This window comes from Cervus canadensis, chromosome 25 (genome assembly GCF_019320065.1).
Source record: "Cervus canadensis isolate Bull #8, Minnesota chromosome 25, ASM1932006v1, whole genome shotgun sequence".
Taxonomy (NCBI): domain Eukaryota; kingdom Metazoa; phylum Chordata; class Mammalia; order Artiodactyla; family Cervidae; genus Cervus; species Cervus canadensis.
The window spans coordinates 24,248,630-24,258,825 of record NC_057410.1 but is presented as its reverse complement, the minus strand read 5'-3'; the positions used below and the strand labels follow the sequence as shown (position 1 = coordinate 24,258,825).

At 40.1% G+C, this 10,196-nt stretch overlaps 1 non-coding gene and 1 pseudogene across 1 annotated transcript; both read left to right on the top strand.

Moving 5' to 3' along the window:
* Positions 1-207: 207 nt before the first annotated feature.
* Positions 208-280, top strand: TRNAE-UUC. Its single transcript has one exon. It is a non-coding gene; the product is annotated as a tRNA-Glu (tRNA).
* An 8,309-nt stretch (positions 281-8,589) lies between these two features.
* On the top strand, positions 8,590-9,519 carry LOC122427566 (annotated as a pseudogene).
* Positions 9,520-10,196: the final 677 nt, after the last annotated feature.

Here is a 10,196-nt window from a genome sequence, read left to right as displayed (position 1 = left end):
CTCTTTGTCCTAATTTCTTTTCCATCTTTTTTTATTCTGTTCTACATCAGTGATTTCCACCATTGTTTCAGTTCACTTATTCATTATTCTGCCATATTTATTCTGCTGTTGTTTCCTTCTAGTATATTTTTCATTTCAGTTACTGTATTGCTTAATTCTTGGTTTGTTCTTTAAATCTTATAGCTCTTTATAATTCTTGTGGGGAATTCCCTGGCAGTCCAGTGGTTAGGACTCAGTACTTTCACTGCTGAGGACCTAGATTCAATCCCTGGTCAGGGAACAAAGCTCCCACAAGCCACAAAGGATGGCCAAAACAGCAAAAAATAAACAAAACAATTTCCTATATCTTCTGGTCTGTGCCTCCACTCTTTTTCCAGCATCTTATATCATCTTCACTATCATTATTCTGAATTTATTTTTCAGGCAGAGTGCCTATCTCCACTTCACTTATTAGTTCTTTGCGTCTTTATCTTGTTTCTTCATATGCAACATATTTCTCTGCCATCTCATTTTGTCTAACTCTTCCTGTTTGTGGACTCTGTTCCTCTGTTCCACAGATTGCAGTTCTTCTTGTTTCTGGTGCCTGCTCCCTGGTGGGTGAGCTTTGTCCAGGGGCTTGTGCAGGCTTCCTGGCAAGAGGGGCTGGTGTCTGCCCACTGGTGGATAGGGCTGATTCATATACTGGCAGGGCCAGGGAAGATGCATGTCTAGAGGTAGCTGTGGGATCAGGACTTTAGGCAGGCTGTCTGTTGATGGATGGGGCTTGGTTCACACACTGTTGGTTGTTTGGCCCAAGCCATCCCAGCACTGGAGCCTCTGAAAGCTGTTGGGTGAGGCAGGTCTCAGTGCCAAAATGGTGACCCGTGGATGAGCTCACACTGAGGAATATTCCGTGGTGCGTCTGCCACAACTGTCCATTTCCCCACTGTGGCCACAGCCAACGTTTACCTCCCCTCAAGCCCACAGGTAGGTCTGGCCTAGGCTCCTATGAAGTCACTGCTTTGCCCTGCATCTCAGTGCATATGAAACCTTGTGTGGAGTTTCACACAAGGGTGGAGTTCTGTTTTCCCTGTTCTATAGAATTCCTGCAATCAAACCCTGCCGGCTTTCAAATAAAATGTTCTGGGAGCTCTTCCCCTTGATGCCAGACATCCAGACTGGGGAGCTTGATGTGGGACTCAGAAATTTCATTCCTGTGGGAGAACCTCTGCCCTATTATAATTCTATAATTATTTTCCAGTTTCTGTGTCACTCAGCCAACAAGTATGGGATTTGATTATATCACAAAAGTTCCCCTCCTACCATCACACTGTGACTTCTTCTTTGTTTTTGGTTGTATAATATCCTTTTCGAGTGGTTCCAGTCTTTTTTTGTTGGTGGTTATTCAGCTGTTCAGGCTTCCCTTGGGGCTCAGCTGGTAAAGAATCTGCCTGCAATGTGGGAGATCTGGGTTCAATCCCTGGGTTGGGAAGACCCCCTGGAGAAGGGAAAGGCTACCCACTCCAGTATTCTGGACTGGAGAATTCCATGGACTGTATAGTCCATGGGGTTGCAAAGAGTCAGACATGACTGAGTGGCTTTCACTTTCACTCAGCAGTCAGTTGTGATTTTGATGTTTTGTGAGAGGAGGTGAGCTTAAGTCCCTCTATGATACCATCTTGTCTTTGTCCTTTATATCATACACTCAAATCATTTGCAGAGTTGTTGACTTTCACTTCATTTATTCTATCAAAGACTAAAAAAAAATGTATAAGTTTGACACTAACATTGTGCATCTGGATGTATTCCATGATATTTCCATGTTTTTGCTTCATTTATTTTGAAACTCAATTTTGTAGCCTTAAAAGATCATGATAGTTTTGTATTCATTGTGGGTTACACCTCTTATCATTATAAAATGGAACTCTTTTATAGTTTAATGTTTTTCTTTCAAGTTTACTTTCTGTGATGTTAGTAGTAGTAGTAGTAAAGTTGGTAAGTCATGTCTGACTCTTGCAACCCCATGGACTGTAGCCTGCCAGGCTCCTCTGTCCATGGGATTCTCCAGGCGAGAATACTGGATTGGGTTGCCATTTCTTTCTCCAGGGGATCTTCCTGACCCAGGAATCAAACCTGGGTCTCCTGCATTGCAGGAAGATTCTTTACCGACTGAGCTGTGATGTTAATATTTCCACCTTATTTTTTCTTTTTAGATTTTACCACGTATATCTTTGCCTATCATAGCAGTTTTAACATTTCTGTATCATTTTGTTTAAGCAGAATATTATTAGATTTTTGTTTCTTAAATCTATGCCTTTTTAATGAAGATACTTAAAACTTTGTATTTAACACCACTGTGATTTTTACATTCATTGTCATAAACTATGGACTTAATTTATTCAAATGTCTTATTTGACCATTTTTGTTGTAAACTTCCTTTCTCTATTTTTATTTGTGCCATAAAAGTAGACAAGAGAGCTACAGTTTATCAAGCTATCAGCTAGCAGTATTCTGTATACTACTATAAAAAAAAATCTTAATTTATTACAATAACCGTGTAAGGTACAAGTTCCCTCTTTAAAAATGAAGATACTAAGTGTTTCTGAGGCCATTAACTTGCCTAAGATCACTTAGCCAGTAAGTGATGGAGTCATAATTGATATCCAATAATTCTACAGTACCAAATGAAAATTCATGACCAATCTTTTTCTCTTTCCCTCCCTCCCTTCCTACTCCCTCCTTTGTCTTTCTCTCAGCTTCATTGTTTTATCATCTGTAGTGAATTGGAAAATATACCTTCTGATCTTCTGATTATAAAATGGCCTGCTGAGCACATGATGCAGCCTTTCTTTTAAGAAAAATATCAAAGAGTGTTTTGTAAGTGAATTTATCTATTGTTAAATCAAAAGGGTGATTACTTAGAAGACAAGAAATTAAGTAGTTACTGAGAAACTGAAAGATCTAATGATATTAAAGAGGGAAATGGTAACTAGAAAGTATGTAGGGGCCAGCAGGAAATTACCCACACAAAAAGGTAGGAGTGAAAATCAGGAAGTTTCGTGAGTGGACAAGTAGAAACCAGGAACAGGGGAATATAAAAGGGTACCAACAGGAACTTTGGTCAGAGTAATGCTTGAGGAAATACACATGGCATTAGATAGGCAACTGAAACTGGGTGACATGTTCCCATGTAGGAGCAGAGTTTAAGAAGAAAGAGTGCCTCCATTTCGCTAATGATGTCAGGGAAGACAGGAAGTAGTGGAGGCCAGAACAATATTTGCTGGTGTACCCTATCTGGCAGGATTATTTGTTGTTGTTTAGTGACTAACTTGTGTCTGACACCTTTGCAACCCCACGAACTGTAGCCTGCCAGGCTCCGCTGTCCATGGGATTTTCCAGGCAAGAATATTGGAATGGGTAGCCATTCCTTTCTCCAGGGGACCTTCCCGACCCAGGGATTAAGCCTGCATCTCCTGCATTGCAGGTGGATTCTTTACCACTGAGCCACCAAGCCTACTTAAATCCAATTTCTCCATAAGAGTATGGAGCACAACCCTGGAAGCTGCTGCTACTTCTCCCCAACGTTATATAGTTAGGATCCTCAACTGCAAAGTTTATAATTAAAAGAGGGGAAAAAAGTATACATAATACACAGACAGAAAAGCCTATGTGAATAAAATGAAAATTACACTGATTACACTATAAGCAAAAAACAAAAGACTTAACTAAAGAACAGGGGAACAAATTTTAATGCTTACTCCCAAAGTAAGTATTTCTTCAGGAAAAAACAAATCCAATTAAAATCTCAAGGGAATTTTTCAAACTAAAAATCCAGTTCTAAAGTGAAATTAAAAGAAAAAACAAACAATAACATAAAATAGAAAATGTAAAAATTAGAGACTGGCACCATCACATATTAAAGCATATTTTATACATATATATATAATCATTAAGACAGTATAGCACTACTGTAAAAACAGGCAGCTCAAGAAATAGAATAGGAAACCTAGAAATAAAGCCAGTAAATACAGAAATTTAAAATAGGTTTCTAAGCCCTTATCTCCAATTCCAAAAATCTCTAAAAATCTCTGACAACCAAGCTTTTTTTTCCCCAAAACTAATTTGGAGGAAAAACTAGAAGCTAATTGATAAGAGGCTATTTGTAGCCTTTGAAAATCCCATGTAATAGGAGCACTCAGAAGTTTCATTAGAGAAATAGCAATGTGTTTGACTACAGGGTGCAGCAGAGGTGTTATATACAATATGTGTTATATTCCATATACATTTTTTCTGAAGGATTGGGATAACATCAGAAATCTAGATGCATGAGAGTACAATTTTTACTAACATGGACTTTCCTTTATGTCTCAAACAAAAATTTATCTGAATCTTAGTCTTTTTACACATAGAAACCTTTAAAGGCAATTTATGTTATTACTCAAGGAAGGGCTCCAAATTCTGTTATGTTTTCAAGGCTTTGTATGGAAGAAAGGAGGTCATTAATGGTTTCTGGTCTATTTTAACTGGATAAATATAAGTAGTTTCTACATATACACTGAGTGGATAAGCTTCATGGAAAGGCGGAGCTTAAAGGATAAGCTTCAAGGAAAGAGAACATGGTTGCTTCAGAGAGATGCTCAAAGAGAAGGGTTAAGATGGCATCCAGAGCAGAGAGAGGCACTGGCCAAAGATGAAGGAGAAGGGCCTCCCCAGGCTGGAGGGGGCAAGAGAAGATACTCCATGTGTGGGGCTTAGGGAGTTAGAGATCGCCCACTGAAAGAACAGGAACATGTCCTCTGCCAATTATCAGCTGAGAGGAGTGTGAGATTAAAGGACTAGGTAACTTAAGGAGAGTAATGAAAAGACTGAACTCATCGCAGTGGGAAAAGAGTGTGTACTGAGTGGAGTGGGAGTGTTTTTAGAACCCCAGTACTATCAGAGACTAAAAAAGTCCTAAGAGAGTCTCGCACATTGGAATTCGCCTGGTCCCTAGCCCCCCATTATCAAAACCATTTAGAGCTATTTGCATTCTGCAGTCCTGTGTCCTCCTCTAGGCATGACAGGGCTAGAAGCTTGCCTGTCTCCGGACTGAGAACCACTTTGGCTCTGGCTACTGCTGCCACTCCCAAGGCAGCCAACTGATCCTGGCTCCCGAGGGCTCTTACTTGACACATACCTCTCCAGGGCTCAGCTGGCACAAGATTGCCAACAAGTTGATGAGGAAGAGATATAAGTTAAACAAAATTGGCAGGCAATTTTCTCAGGATTTAGGGAGGAAAAGGAGAGTAAAATGGTAAGAAAGAGTGGCAGATTCTCTTAGCTGAGACCAAGACTCAGAATCAACTGAAGGCCAGAGGACACATTAGCATTTATCCAGAAGTGACCTTGAGATGAGCTGCTTTGAGTTTGAACATGATTCCAAACTTAGCATTGACTGTGAAATAAGCCTGCTTTGTGCAGATCCAGTTGGAGCCCTCTGAAGAACGCCCCCACTGCGGGAATATTTTTTGACATACTGCAGCCTTGCAGGTAGTTGACAGCTTGGCTCAAACTGCAGAGTACATTTTGGACCCAGGAAAGCCCTGCTCAGTGAAGAGGTAAGCCAGAGAAACACCTAAATGGTAGGCTCTTAACCAACAGCAGTTGTAAATTTCTTATTAGAACAGGCAGCTGAACCTAGGATGGGGAAGATTATTGCTCAAAGTTGCAAAACTAAGTAGTAACTGTCCTGCATGTTTGATCTCTCTAAACCCACTTGCCCATATGGGCTTTCCCTCTTATATTTCTTTTTGTACCAGACAGCTGGACCATACATACCCCCCCAAAAAAAACAAAAAACAAAAAACTTTTTTGAGAAGGAGGATGGGTGCAGTAAAATAAATATGAAGACCAAATAGGAAATTTTTCTCTATATACCTCCTTGCAAAGTTCTTCTGTGTCATTTGTTTTGAAAGTTATTTCATTAGCTAAATATTTTTTTCATATTAAAAAAAGCCCACTGAAAAAGCTACATCTGTATAAAACAGATAAATGAAGAGCTGTGGTGATAATAGTAGTTGGGGGTGGAAGTGGGGAGTAGTTGGGGTTGGAAGTGGGGTGAGATGCACAAACTCAACTAGGTTTTCAGTGCCTGTGGTGCTTCAGCACTGGGACAGCATGTTTTGGCTCCAATGAGCCCAAAAACAACTCTGGAAAAATTTCACTAGAGTCTGGGATCCTGGGGATTTTGAAAGTTCATTGAGGCCTCCAGATGAGATTAAAGTGTAAGCATAGTAGCTGTTGGAAGTGTGTAAAAGAATGAGAAGATTTTTATTAAGGAAATTTGCTGCTGTTTATAAGAAAGAAGAAAAGAAAAATGTTTTTTGCATGAATAAATCTTAACCCTTCATGTCTATCATCATTTACTTGATGCATCAGTGCCAGGGCTTCTTCGGATGCTTCAGGTAGAGAAACAGGGAAGGGAAACCAGAAGGGCCATCTCTACTACTCCACTCTCCCCCCCGCCTCTGTAGAGTGCTGCTTTTTTACAGCCTGACTTGATCTTCACATTCACTCTGACTTTTCCTTAGATTTCTCTTGGAATTTTCCCTGGCCCAGAAGCCCCCATCTTTGTTACAAGAGGTCAGATCCCTGATGTCGTATGTCTGGGAGCAGCAGGACATCCTCGTTAAGGAGAAGGTTCATACATGGTCATTGGGTCAAACTCCCAAGGACACTTCACATTCCTGCCTGGGTTCCCAAGTTCCCTCTGGAGAAAGCATAATCTCCAAATTAGGGAAGATTTTTCTCACAAGCAAAGTTTTGCAGTGTTGCAAAGTAGGAAAAACATGGGATTTGAAATTGGAGGACCTTGGACGTGAGTCCCAACTCCATGACTTTGTAAAGTCTATGGCATATGTCACAACATTTCTGACCCACAGAAATGAAGTCAGTAATACCTATGTTACAAAGTTTTATAAGGATTAAATAAGATCAAGATTTTATTGTAGTGGTTAACATAAATTATTCAATAAATGAATAATAGTAATTATCATGTGAGTAAATATGTGGTACATGGTGGTGGAAAGAAGATGTGTGAAATGAGCTTTGTGGGAGAAGGGAAAGAAGAAGGGAAGTAAGATTTTCACTAACAGGTTTCAATATAAAATGCAGGTCATCAGGAGATGCAGGTACCCAAGCAAGAGAGAGACACTGGAGAGAATAACTAATGACAAAGTCTAGAAATCTGGTTGAGGAGAGGGAGCCAGTAAACACTTTGCCTATTTAAACAATGCATTTTGTAAAAACACAATTTCACAGCATAAGGGAAATATTAATTAGGAAAAATATGCATAATCTTGACATACAACAGATCACAAATTTTCATTTACCATGAACCATTTCATTCTTCTGCATTTGCAGAGGGTTTTTAAACGCTTATTAAGCATTTAATAGATTGTAAAGATTTTGACCTCATTTTTATTCCCATTTTTCATTGGATAAGGTCATGTATTTAATAGGTTTCCCAGTCAGTGATCAGCCAAGGACCCTTTGACTCTGAGTTCAATACTTATTTCACTATCACAGCAAATGCTGTTGAACTTTAGGCCATTTGGAGAGTCAGAAGACTAAGGAAAATAGGGCCACTCGTATCATCCCCAAACCATACTAGCTCAACCTGAAACTCTTTAAATCCCCCAGTATTTACTGTCTATCTGTGAAGCACTAGAAGGAGAGTTTGTTGTGAAATCAGAAGCCCTGGCCTACTTCTGGCCCTAAGATATCTAGTTATTGTAAAAGTCATGTCACTGCTCTGTCCCATATTGCCCTCAGTCTGAAAATTTGAGGTCAGATTGCATGTTGGGGTTGACATATCAAATGAAATGTATTAGGAATTTAAGCTTCATTACTTTAAAAAGCAGCCTCCCACTAAAGGATTTCTCTGGGTGTCTGTCTACTTATTGCAACTTATAGGGTCCAGCAGGTCTTGGGTGATATCAGATGATGAGGGAAGGCTGGGGAAGGGCATGAGAGGATAAAGATTATGAGGGCCTGTGATCTAAGCAGTCCAGAGAGATGGTAGAAAGGAGGGCTAAGATAGATTTTAGCTGAGAAAGCATTCATTCTTTTATTCAACAATTGTTTATTTAGAGTCATCTGGCTGGGTTTACCGGGTTTACTGCATTTCTAGGAGTGACACTTTTCTGATCCTCTTCTCTTACTCAAAAATTATGAACTTAATTTGAATTTTTGACAATTAGGAATGCATCATGGGATGGAAGGGCAGAAACCAACAAAGATCCTTTCCTGTGTAAAATATAAATTCTAACAGGGACAGATAATCTTTAATGTACTAAATCCATTATCTATATGTTAGAAGTGTTAAATATTATGGGATGTTCACCTTCACGGGAAGTACTTAGAGTCAGGAAAAGGAAAGTTGCAGTATTTAATAGGGTGATAGGATAGTCAGATATTTATTTACCCTCAAATTCACTTTCTGGCTTAAGCTAAAAAGTGGATCTTTTATAAATTAAAAATCCTATTCCCAGAGAATGACTCAGATCATTACCCCACTAAATAAGTAAATTTTTAAAAAAATTTTTTTAGGGATGGAACATCTAAGAAACCATGAAAAATCTTAGCATTATTAATGAATTTGTGCTGTTGGGATTGTCTACTGACTCAGACATCCAGATCATGCTCTTTGTTCTCTTCTTGGGGATTTACCTCCTGACCCTGATGGGGAACCTGATGATGATCCTGGTGATCAGGGCTGATCCTCACCTGCACACGCCCATGTATTTCTTCCTCAGACATTTGTCTTTCCTAGACATATGCCACTCTTCAATCACCATACCCAAGATGCTGCAGAATTTCCTGTCTCAGAGGAAAACCATTTCAGTGTAGGGATGCATTACCCAGAGTTTCTTTTTCATATTTTCTGGAGGCACTGAGAGCTGCCTGCTCTCTGCTATGGCCTATGACCGCTATGCTGCCATCTGTCACCCTCTGCTCTACACTGTGATCATGAACGGACCTCTGTGCACCGCAATGGTCAGTGCAGCATGGCTGATGGGGTTTCTGAACTCACTAGTGAATAATCTTTGTGCCCAGAACTTACAGTTCTGTGGTCCCAATATCATCTCCCACTTCAGTTGTGAACTGCCTTCACTCTTCCCCATCTCCTGCAGTGATACCATGCCTAACACCATCCTGCTAGCTGGGTCCACTGCATTTCTAGGACTTGTGACACTTCCCCCAATCCTCTTCTCTTACTCAAAAATCATTCTTGCTGTTCTGAGTATCTCCTCCTCTAAAGGCTGAGTCAAAGCCTTCTCCACCTGCTCCTCCCACCTCACCGTGGTGCTCTTGTTCTATGGGACGGCTCTATTCAGGTACATCAGCCCCTCTTCAGGATCAGTCCTGGAGCGAGTTGTCTCCATACAGTATGGTGTGATCACATCCTTGGTAAACCCCCTCATTTACAGCTTCAAGAACCAGGAGGTGAAGGCAGCTCTGCAGAGGATACTGAGGCAGCAAATATGTATCTCAGGGTAAAAGAGGGCAAGGGGACCTTTCTTCTACAAGAGAAGCAATCTGCAAAGGAAGAGAACTTTGTAAACTTAGAGCTGCTATGGAACTTGATTTTTAACTTAGCTAATTATGTTTGTTTCTTATTCAAAGTGAAAAGACTTCCAAAAGCTGAGAGAAATATAGTCAGAGAAGTGTTTGACCCATCCTGCATCTGAGGGAAAAGGTTCAGAGACATCAGCTTCTTACATAGCCTTTGGAAACTAATCCAGAACAGTGACTTCACTACAGTTTAGGAGGCAGGACAAGGACAAAGCTCCCTGAGCCCAGGACTTTATCTATGGAGTTACTAAAGGAACCCATTAGTAGAAGGGCAAAGAATGAGTAACCTAGACAGATTTAACGTTCCAGAATGGACAGTTCATTACCTTTTGTTCACCAGACCTGGTGGCACCATAGGCATTACATGGCAATGTGTGCCTGCAAATCATCAAAGAATAGTGAAAGCAAAGAATGAACATTACGTCTTTCAGCAAATAAATGGATAAAGAAAATGTGGTACAGTCTTACAGTGGAGTGTTATTTAGTTTATAAAAGAAGGAAAGTCTGCAATGTGTGATGACATAGATGAATGTTGAAGACATTGTGTTAAGTGAGAAAAGCAAGTCACAGAAGAAAAAAACTGCTTAATTCTACTTATATGA